Source organism: Paramormyrops kingsleyae, chromosome 8, assembly GCF_048594095.1.
Source record: "Paramormyrops kingsleyae isolate MSU_618 chromosome 8, PKINGS_0.4, whole genome shotgun sequence".
In the NCBI taxonomy this organism is placed as follows: Eukaryota; Metazoa; Chordata; class Actinopteri; order Osteoglossiformes; family Mormyridae; genus Paramormyrops; species Paramormyrops kingsleyae.
Genome location: NC_132804.1, coordinates 36,862,783 through 36,875,018, shown reverse-complemented (window position 1 = coordinate 36,875,018; position 12,236 = coordinate 36,862,783).

The window sequence follows — 12,236 nt, the reverse complement described above, 5'->3', positions numbered from 1 at the left end:
TGGGAGTTTGCCCAACCAGTCTACATGTGTTTTGTGGCATATAACCATGTTCCTCAGGGGGTCCTATGAGGGGTGCTTCAGTTGTATGGGGTTCAGAGTCCTTTGTTGTGGGCCAATGGATCCCTGTACAAATGGAGTGAGAGTTTGGTTGCATTGCCAGCATTAAATCAGACTTGCTCCAGGTGGGTCCTGGACTCCAGCAGGGCTGGCCTTTGCCATCAATTCTGTTCATAACTTTTTATGGACAGAATTTCTAGGCATAGCCAAAGGGCAGAGGGGGTCCGGTTTGAGGGCCTCAGGATTGCAGCTTTGCTTTTTGGAGATGATGTGGCCCTGTTGGCACCATCAGACTGTGACTTGCTGCATGCACTAGGGTAGTTTGCAGCTGAGGGTGGGGAAGCCGGAAATCTGAGGTCATGGTTCTTGAGCAGAATAGGGTGGATTCCCCTCTCCTGATGGGGGATGAGGTACTGCTTCAAGTGGAGGAGTTTAAGTATCCCGGGGTCTTGTTCACGAGTGAGGTAAGAAGGGAGCAGGACATTGATAGATGGATCAGTGCAGCATCGGAAGTAATGCAGATGCTGTACTGTTCTGATTTGGTGAAGAGGGAGCTGAGCTGGAAGGCAAAGCTCTTAATTTCACTGGTTGATCTATGTCTCTACCCTCACCTATGGTCATGAGCTCTCGGTAGTGACCAAAAAAACGAGATCGCAGATATAAGCGGCCGAAATTAGTTTCCTCTGCAGGGTGGCTGGGCTCAGACTTAGAAATAGAGTGTGGAACTCAAAGTAGAGCCACTTCTCCTGCGCATAAAAAGGAGCCAGTTGAGGTGGTTCAGGCATTTATCTTGGATGCCTCCTGGATGGCTCCCTGGGGAGGTGTTTCGGGCATATCTAATCAGGAGGAAGCCCCGGGGCAGACCCAGCACACACTGGAGAGATTATATCTCTTAGCTGGCCTGGGAACGCCTTGGTATTCCCCCGATGGAGCTGGAGGAGGTGGCTGGTGAGAGGGAGGTCTGAGCATGGATGGATGGGTGCTAACAAACAGTATACAGTGAATATAAAAATGTATACACCCCAGTTAAAATGTCAGATTTTTGTGATGTAAAAAACGATACTGCAATAAAACATTTCAAAACTTTTCCCACCTTTAATGTGACCTATAACCTGTACAATTCAATAGAAAAACTAAAAAATTGGTTAGGAGAAAAAATATAAAAAATCAAAGTACAATAAACTGGTTGTATAAGTGTGTTTTGTTGAAGCACCTTTTGATTTAACTACAATTATTTTTTATTATACTAAAATACTAAAGTAAAAAGAGCTCTTGTATTGGAATCTGTATCTGTATTGGAATTTGTGTATCAGAATCGTATCAGAACTGAAAAAATTGTGGATCAGTCCAACCAGAACTCTGAAATTTCTGACTAGGAACTCAGAAATTCAGACTTCCAAATTCAAATGGAACACAGCATTGTGAAGTTGGCAATTCCGAGGACTCAGACACAAGGTGATGTGTGATACTACTAAAAATGAAGAATATGTGGAATATGTCCTCTTTCCCTTCAGATAATCCATTAAAATACACACAAAACACTGGTATCTCCATGTATTTTCACCAATCAGGCGGTGGTGACACAGCCACCTCAGTTTGGTCATGCTAGCATCATTAAGGCTCAGGTACAGCTTGGGTACAGCTCAGATAATTTACAATGGAAAACCGTCAGTTTGTGATTCAGCTTGGTTCTTGGTAGCCGTGGAGAAGTGCCAAAAGGGCCCACGTGGGACCACACAAGTAATCCACCACAACCCGGTTAGTAGCCCACAGTCCATATGGAAATGTGGTTCATAAGGCTGGGGTTGTGTCAGGGTCGGCCTCCCGCTGTGGTCCTTCCGTGCCCCTTCCCCGTTTGACCAGCAGGTGGTGCTGGTCATCCCGTCCTTCACGTCAGTCCTTGTTCTGCCTGGTCTCCTGTCTGGTCTCGTGGCTCAATGTATTAAGCATGTGCTGTCTGTTTGCCCCTCGGTCCTGAGTTCCCTCTTGTTGTGAGTTCGAATCCCGCCTCCTCTGTTTTTGTATTTTGCTCCCTAGTGTTTCATTTGAGTTTCTTTAGTTCTTGTGTCTGATTTTGTAGTTGGTTTTGGTTTTGTCCCTTGTGCCCCTGCTTGTGTCTTTACCTGTTTAATTCCCTAGTGTTGGTTTCTGTTTCCTTGATTAATTCTTAGTTTCCCTGATTGTTAGTGTCTTTGAGTTAATTGGTTTCACCTGTGTCCTGTTTCCCTAGTCTTTGTTAATCAGCCTCACCTGCCCTGTGTTAGTCATTACCCCTGTAGTATATTAGTTCCTGCCTTTGTTCTGTTCCCCGCTGGTTCATTGCGTTGTGTCTAAACTATTGTCTCTGAGGTCTACACTTGTCTATGGTTTGTCTAAGTCATCTATGCCCTTGTCTAGTCTTGTCTCTGGTTTTCCCTTGATTGTTGTTTACCTTAGTGTCGTGCTAGTTAGTGTTCCTTTTGTGTTATTTAGTCTAGTTAATTCCTCCCTGTTTTAGTTTTGACCCCTCGCGGTCTTTTTGGTTTTCTTGTGTTTTTGTTGTCTTTGTTAATAAACCCCTCTATTGTTCCTGGAGCCGCAAGTGGGTCGTCCGCCCCTTATTTGTGCACCATGCCCCGTTCCCGTGCCCGAGATGCCCGCAACCATGACAGGTTGTAATTCTGACAGCATCTTCTCAAGTTATTAAAATGGAATTATGTTTTTTGATATACTTCCACCTATTACCAGTAACTGTTTTGCAGTAAAGGTTATGTTGATACTGCCAAATGGTAGAAAACACTCCACAGGCTACATTCTATATGAAATGGCAATAACAGTTTGTACAGTTGTACATTTTAAGGGATACCATGTGAAATGAGAAACCAAATGAGAAAATGGAAAAAAAGTATTCAAGGCAATAATGCTGTGCCATCATTAAAATCTGATACTTAAATTTCATCTTTGTTGATGACATAAGGTGCAAGTAATATGAAAAATAAAATATCAAATTACGTCCTTGTATAATAAGAAAAACATTACAAAAAAAGGTCAGTGTTTGCTTATAACAGACATCCCAACCTGCAAAAACTAATTTTAGGGAGCATTTCTACATTGGCTATATGTATAATTATTTGTTAATTAACTTTCTCTAGTCAGCATAGTAAATTACGAAGGTCAATATTATGTATTTTGACAATAATATAAGTACATTATACTTTTACTATTTATGCAAATTCCTTATTTATATTCCTCTGCTACTTTATAAAAGTCTTCAAGGAGTTTGGTCTTTTCATGACAGCCTTGGCAACTAACCAACTGTCTAACTAGTGTAGACCTGAATAATACAGCACATGAAATGACACTTGTTAAACTCACCTCAACATGCCTTTTACAGACGTTTAAAACGCCATGAGCAATGTTGAAATCACTGTTGCAAACAGTACAGCGCGCAACATTGTCCTTATTTTTCATCCTTACTAAACAAGGATACACTTTTGTGTAGTCTGAGGTGAAAAGCGTTTTATATTTTCGTTTTTTGGAGCACTCTCCCTCCGCCATGGTGCTTCCCTGTACCGATAATGTCGGTCCTCGAGAAGTTAAATAAAAGCCCGCCCGCACTGAAATATGATTGGCTTATTTTGCTAAATAAACCAATCAGAATGCTCTCCGTCTAGAACGGGCTACATGAACAAGCGCACTCGCAGTGATCCACACACATGCACGTTCTCTCTCCGGCCCAATCCCAAACTGGTCCCTACACACTCCGCCTCACCACTCCGCCTTCGTTTGCGCGTTCCCGAGACCCGTCGCCATGTTGAAGTGTGTCTCAAAGCAGTAAGGGCTAAGGGGGAGTGGTCGATTATGCCCTCCTTTAGCGAGTCAGCAACGATGGTGGCTCGCGCGATTCCACTACCACTTCCATATCCCACAATTCCTAGCGCACAGGAAACAGAACAGCGCGATAATTTAATAATTGGATTCTAACAGCACTGGGAAATACATATAGAAAGTCTATGTTACATGTTATAATTCATCGCTGCAGAAAAAAAATTAGGAAAGCAGTTATTTATAGGTGGTCAGTACAGATTGATTTTATCGTGATCCGATTACGAGAGATTTTGTGTACTTTTCAAACTAGAAACCACGCGAAGAAACATTCGTACGCAAACTCGATCAACATCACACCAGCAATAACAATTTATGTTTCATATTTGCCTGTTTTTTCCTCTACTGATCTGGATCTGGTATTTGGTACAGAAGTAATGCGTAATGTTTTATGCGTGTAAACTAATTAAGTTTACACGCATGGTAGAAATTGTACAATCGTCAATATGACATGTGTACATACTTAAAATTGCTCAGTGCAATAAGACGACGTAGCCGTCGTCTTCTCGCATTAGATAAACTTTGTGCTTTTTTAAAATAACTGATATGTCATTAAAGAAAATACAATACAGCTTCTTGATGGATCCATTTCGTTAAATCACTACGTAATGCATTTCCTCTTTCCGGTAAAGAAGACTGCAAAAAGGCGCTGCGAGGGCAAGTCTGTCTCAAATCTTTCCTGTGACAGTTTCCTTCAGTTTAAGTGCATATGGCGTGTTGTGAGGGTGACTCGGCGGGAGTGTGACTCGAAATGAAGGCGGAGTGTCGAGGGTATAGTTTGGGATTGGGCCTCCCTCTCTCATTCCGTAGTGTGCGCGCTTCTCTCAAGTGCGCAATGGACACGCTACTGTCTTGCGTGCAGGGTCTTGTTTGCTTGCTCTAGTTTCCAGGATATTTTATGCAATTTGCGGGCATCAGGGAGCCGCTTTCAATATGCGGGAGACTCCCGGAACTTCCGGGATACTTGGGATGTCTGTTATAGGCTAAAACAGACAAAACTGATATATGCCTTATTATTACTGTATATTCTATACAGTATTAAATACTGTATAGAACTGCATATAAAGCATCAGCAAAACACAATGTAAAAAGTAGCTTGAGTAAGAATATCAGAAGTATAAAAACAAGTATAATAATTAAGTATTTTACAAATATAATTAATATCTGACAACAGTGTTAAGTTTACTTGCACTATTTTTTCTGCTCTGGTGAAACATACAATGCAGGCATCTGGTGCTACCGACAGTCCAGTGCCCTACTACATTTTATATTAATTAGCAAACTAGTACAGTATCTAGTAAGTCCTGTTCCGCCTGGTATGCTGCATTGTATCGTTAATCCTGTATTACAATGGGCGCTAGCTGCATGGTTATATTTGGAAAATACCAGAGCAATGACCTTCAGCTAAATTGCAGCCGTATAATTGAACTGCACTGTCGTTTGTCAATCGGCTTGGGTTATAACAAAAACAAATAGTGCACTCTATTTTAATTATACTCACCAAACTAGCCAAGATCTCTGTTGAATATGAACTCCCCAGTGTCGTATGTATAATTGAATTATCATGGTAAAAATCAAAAGAGCCAGACAAACATAGCAAATCTGCTAAGTCTGTAAGTCAACTATAGGAAATACGGGAAAAAAAAACCGAACATACCGGTGTAACGCAGTTGTCGTTCAGTTATTTTAATCTTTTAATGCTCTTCTTTGTCCTTGATTTTATAAAGTATAAAGATCCGAACACAATCGACTAAAAGGCAATACAGGCAACTAAATATTCAGTCGAATATTCCTGTATTACAGTTTTAAGTCAACAATGGTAATAATTAATAATATTAATATCAATAATTGCTGGCGAAAAAAGCCAACCTTGTTTGCAATAACAGTAGAGTGTTCCACCACTTAAAATCAAACACTAAACTATAGGCTACTGCTAATATTACATATGGGTCTCCATGCATGCATGCATACATGCGTGGGAGGCGCTCTTTTCTTGAAAAATAGGCATATAGGCCTAATGTTAGGCTAGAGTTATGGGATAAGAGAAACATTATTCCAATCGTATGAAAGTAATGTGTTGTGGTGATTTCGAGTCCTATTATGACCTAGCTGTTATATTTATTGTTAGTTTAATGTTGTTTTTCATACACTAACAGCTGTCTTTCGAATGTATCGTCCATTTCCGAGAGCTTCAATTTCCGCTTTTGCGTGCTCACAATTGTCGAACTGGTCCTAAACACCGACGCTGCAGTAAATTTAATTTGATTAAAGTGAATTCATATTGATTTGTAATTTTTCGTGTTTATAAGTGTCAAGAGACTTCCCACATTTTCATTAAAACATATACCGCTTTTCTAGAAATATACAGTGCTAGCTTTTAAAATGCTGTCTGAAATCAATTGCAGTAATCATAGTATAAGAATGTGTGATACATAAAGCGATTTAGTTCTCCACCCTTTTTGAAAAGATGTGCTTTGAGATTTGAATATTAACACATTTTTTTGACTGTTACCATGGCCTCTATGACGAAGCAGGATTTCATGCTTAGTCGGTTAACTTGGATTTAAGGTATTCTCGCCTAAAGGTGAAGTGAAGGAAGACAAAGTCCATTTAAACGAGGTATCTTAAATTCGAAATCCGGCTTCACGATACAGGACCAAGGTGTCATGAAAATAAATCACTTAAGTAAATGATTTTCGGTTTCTTTTTTGCCTTAATTTCGAATTATTTGGTATTTAATTACTATATTTTAATTCCAAGCAGGCTGCTCCTTATGAAATACTTTCTGAAATATTTATGACCAAAGCGTCTGAAGAGCTCATATTTCCATCTTTCTCTCTTCTATAATTTCAGATTAAAAGGTATTACGCATATTTCAGTTATTCGCTGTTAATACATTTGTACTTCTAGTCTGGATATTAAAACAGATATGATTTCGTTTAACGTCTGACGGAAAGCATATATATTAGCTTTATTATTTAGATGTCACGTGGAAATTTTACGTTGTATATAGACCTAAGTATAAGTATACACACTGGTAAATCTATAACGTTCACTCTTTCTTTTAATTTCCTTATCAATGTAGATGGTTCAGTGGGTAACAGACCAAAGACATGTAGTTGGGCTAATTAAGGTCTTGTAGTGGGTTCATAAGCAATCAGAATTCTCAGGGCAGATGTGCTCTTATTCTGAAGGCTTGTTCGACTTCCTGTTATAGTTTTTTTGGTTATCTTGGTGGCAACTGGATCTTGCTCTCTCGGTCTTCTTCTCTTTATTGTAAATAAAAAGTGCTTCATCCCTTTCACGGACTAAGCATCTGCCTCCTGTCTTTTTCCTCTTGCCACATTAGTGACCCCGACATCTCCTCGTACGTGTTCGAGATTTCCCTCAGCATGAGAGCGAACGCTGTGGCTTTAAAGTTGCCAGACTTCTGTCATGAAAATGCCGCTGCTGAAGCCCAGTTCGCCGTCCGGGGCATCACGCAGGATGACACAAAATACTACTATGTTGTTGCTGGACTGGACAACGCCACAGCATCCCGGGTGGTGAGCTTTCTACAAGATCCCCCAGCGGACAGCAAGTATGAAGCTTTTTGCTGCTAGCGACTTTCGAGTTGTCGGAGCCGGAGCGGGCACGTCGGCTTCTCGCCTTGCCCTCCTTGGGAGATCAGAAACCATCTGAGCTTATGGACCACATGCTGTCTTTGCTAGGCAGACATCAGCCCTGTTTTATTTTTCGCGAGCTATTTATGCAGTGGATGCCGGCTCCCGTTCGCTCAGCCCTAGCAAGCTCCCCACTTACAGATTTCCGTGAGTTGGTGAGAGAAGTGGACAGAGTTTACATTGCCAGTCAGCAGTCCTGCGCCGTGCTGGACAGCGGAGGACCGGCTGATTTAACTTTTTCTGCCCCTGGTGTTGTTGCTGCAGCTCAGCGTGACTCTAAGTCCGGTCACTGTTTTTATCATGCCCGTTTTGTTGTGCGCGCTAAGAAATGCATCCCGCCCTGCTCCTTTAAGCCACCGGGAAACGTCAGGACCGGCGCCCTGTAGCTGCGCTGGGCGCTGGCCGGCAAAGCAGTCTGCTATTCGTTGAAGACTCCCTTTCTGGCCGGCGTTTTCTGTGCGACACGGGCGCTTTGGTGAGCGTCCTCCCCGCCTCACAGCTAGACAAGCAGTGAGGAGTGTGTGGTTTTCCCCTAGAGGCTGCTAATGGCACTTCGATTGAAACTTTTGGCGATCAGCCAGTAGACCTCTGTTTTCACGGACATCGTTTCCGATGGGTTTTTGTCCTGGCGTCTGCTTCCACTCCATTATTAGAGGCTGACTTTTTGTGTGCCAACAATTTGCTAGTGGATGTTAAAAATAAGTGCCTGATAAATGCGGAGACTTTTTGCTCTTTCCCTTGCACACTTAGCGGGGCTGGCCCTTCCAACCTGTCTGGTCTTTCTGCTTTGGCTGATGTTTTCCAGCGCCTCCTGACAGAGTTTCCCACCCTCACCACACCCACCTTTTCTGCATCCTCGGTGAAACACGGTGTGGAGCACCACATAACCACTGCAGGCCCGCCAGTGCATGCCAAAGCAAGGTGCCTAGACCCTGAGAAACTTGCTGTCTCCAGGGAGGAGTTTGCCACATTGGAGCGTTTGGGGATTGTTCAGCATTCTGACAGCCCCTGGTCTTCTCCTCTCCATATGGTGCCCAAGCCTGGGGGTGGTGGGCACCCCTGTGGGGACTATAGACGTCTTAATGATGTGGCTACCCCTGACAGGGTACCCTGTTCCGCACATCCAAGATTTCTCTGCCCGTTTGGCAGGCACTCATTTTCTCTAAGGTGGACCTGGTTATGGGATACCATCAGGTTCCAGTACACCCCCAGGACATCCCTAAGACCACTGTTGTTACACCTTTTGGTCTGTTCGAGTTTCTTCGGATGCCTTTTGGGCTCAAGAATGCAGCTCAAACTTTCCAGCATTTGATGGACAGTGTTGTGCGGGACATGCCTTTTTTGTTTGTTTATTTAGATGACATTTTAGTCGCCAGCACCAGTTTGGATGAGCATTTGATTCATCTTCGGGGATTGTTTGCACGACTCATGGGTTAATTGTAAATGTTACCAAGTGTCAGTTTGGTGTCCATTCTGTTGATTTTCTTGGCCACCACATTACCTCAGAGGGGGCGGTGCCTCTCCCGGAGAAAATTGCTGCTGTTCAGGATTTCCCACAGCCAGTCACGGTCAAATCCGTGCAAGAGTTTCTGGGAATGGTTACCTTTTACCATTGTTTCATCCCTGGGGCTACCCGCATTATCTGCCGCCTATACTCTGCACTTAAGGATGTTTCTTCTAAGGCGGTGGTTGAGTGGACTCCAGAGCAGTGTCAGGCATTCCATAATGCTAAACGGGCCTTGGTAGATGCTACGTTGCTAGCTCATCCCTTGCCAGATGCTCCCATCGCCATCACTACGAATGCTTCCGATGTTGCTGTGGGTGCAGTACATGAGCAACTGGTTAATGGGGAATGGCGGCCGCTGGCCTTTTTCAGTCGCCAGTTGCGCTCAAGTGAGTGCAAGTACAGCGCTTTTGACCGTGAGCTCCTTGGCCTGTACTTAGCTGTGCGCCATTTCCGCTTCCTGTTAGAAGGGCACCCATTCACTGCTTTTGTGGATCACAAGCCATTGGTGGCTGCCATGAGCAAAATTTCGGACCCTTGGTCTGCATGTCAGCAGCATAAGCTGGCATTCATTTCTGAATTCACCACTGACATCCATCATGTTGCTGGCAAACACAATGTGGTGGCTGATTGCCTTTCACGTTCAGTGGTTGGTTCTGTCCACCTCGGTGTGGATTATGCGCTAATGGCAGCGGACCAGGCAGCTGACAGTGAGATTCAGGGGTTGCGGTCTGCTGACACTGGTCTGCAGCTCCAGGATGTGCCCTTTGGTGATGCGTCACTACTTTGTGATGTCTCAACAGGAACTGCGTGGCCCATTGTGCCGCATGGCTGGCGGCGTCGGGTGTTCAATACTGTCCATAGCTTTTGCAATCCCGGCCGCAAGGCATCACAAAAGCTGCTTTCAGCTAAGTTTGTTTGGCATGGGCTGAAAAAGGACATACGTGACTGGGCCGCTTCTTGCCTTGCTTGTCAGCACTCTAAGATCCAGCTGCACACCAAAGCTCCCCTAGCACATTTTGCTGTCCCGGTGCGTCGATTTGATCATGTCCATGTGAATTTGGTTGGTCCGTTGCCAGCATCCCGTGGTTACACGCACCTTTTAACAATCATTGATCGGACAACCCGCTGGCCGGAGGTGGTGCCATTAGCCTCCACGGCAACGGCAGATGTGGCTTGGGCTTTCATCAATTCCTGGGTCTTTCGTTTTGGGGTGCCTGCCGACCTGTTGTCTGACCGCGGACCGCAGGTCACACCCGAACTATGGGGTGCACTTGCCCGTGAGCTAGGGATCACCACAGTTCCTTGGTCGGCCTCACAGCAACGCTCCGCTTTTCGGGACACTGCGGCTACTTTTGGTCCAACACCCACGTCGCATCATGGTTTTCCGCCTTCTCATATTCTCCCGAATCTGACGGATGCTCAATTTGTTTTTGTTTGGCATGATGCCCATCACGATCCTTTGCGCCCCCCTACGATGGGCCTTTTCGTGTGCTGCTGCCTGAGGACAAGTTTCTTGTTTTGGAAATGGGTGGTAAGGCCGACCGCGTTTCTGTGGACTGTTTGAAGCCGGCCCATTTAGATTTAGATGCCCAGTGTCACTCGGCCAGCTTCCTCGTAGGGGTCGTCTGTGTGGTTCAGTCCCGTGACTGCCCCTGGCCCCGGCCCTAGTTGTGCCTGCTCCTGTGGGTGGTACTGTGAGCAGGTCAGGGTGGGTGATCAGACCCCCTAAGAAGTGGGATCCTCTGCCTCTGTGAATTCTGGGGGGGCCTGTGTAGCAGGTTCATAAGCAATCAGAATTCTCAGGGCAGATGTGCTCTTATTCTGAAGGCTTGTTCGACTTCCTGTTATAGTTTTTTTTGGTTATCTTGGCGGCAACCGGATCTTGCTCTCCCGGTCTTCTTCTCTTTGTTGTAAATAAAAAGTGCTTCATCCCTTTCACGGACTAAGCATCTGCCTCCTGTCTTTTTCCTCTCGCCACAGTCTCTAATTTACCCATAGAGCGCAGGCTGAGTGTCTGTGGTGTTTTTTTTTGTTTGTTTGTTTGTTTGATGCCATGGACTGGTGTTGTCCAAACTGTACCCCAGTCTAGTGTCCTCTGCTGCCTTGGATCAGCTTCAGGCCCCCCAGGGACTTCGACTGAGACAATAAGTTTGTAGATGTATGAAAGGAAATGACATGGAATTACACCTTAAATATTATAGAGAAGCTAACTATTCACAGTGCTCTAAGAATTAATTATGCAAGAAAATATTATGTAATACTTTTCACAGAACCAGATTTCATTTAATGTGTGACACAAATACAAAAACATTTAACTCAAATATGTTAAGTTAAATATACACTCACCTAAAGGATTATTAGGAACACCATACTAATACGGTGTTTGACCCCCTTTCGCCTTCAGAACTGCCTTAATTCTACATGGCATTGATTCAACAATGTGCTGAAAGCATTCTTTAGAAATGTTGGCCCATATTGATAGGATAGCATCTTGCAGTTGATGGAGATTTGTGGGATGCACATCCAGGGCATGAAGCTCCCGTTCCACCACATCCCAAAGATGCTCTATTGGGTTGAGATCTGGTGACTGTGGGGGCCATTGTAGTACAGTGAACTCATTGTCATGTTCAAGAAACCAATTTGAAATGATTCGAGCTTTCTGACATGGTGCACTATCCTGCTGGAAGTAGCCATCAGAGGATGGGTACATGGTGGTCATAAAGGGATGGACATGGTCAGAAACAATGCTCAGGTAGGCCGTGGCATTTAAACGATGCCCAATTGGCACTAAGGGGCCTAAAGTGTGCCAAGAAAACATCCCCCACACCATTACACCACCAGCCTGCACAGTGGTAACAAGGCATGATGGATCCATGTTCTCATTCTGTTTACGCCAAATTCTCACTCTACCATTTGAATGTCTCAACAGAAATCGAGACTCATCAGACCAGGCAACATTTTTCCAGTCTTCAACTGTCCAATTTTGGTGAGCTCGTGCAAATTGTAGCCTCTTTTTCCTATTTTTAGTGGAGATGAGTGGTACCCGGTGGGGTCTTCTGCTGTTGTAGCCCATCCGCCTCAAGGTTGTGTGTGTTGTGGCTTCACAAATGCTTTGCTGCATACCTCGGTTGTAACGAGTGGTTATT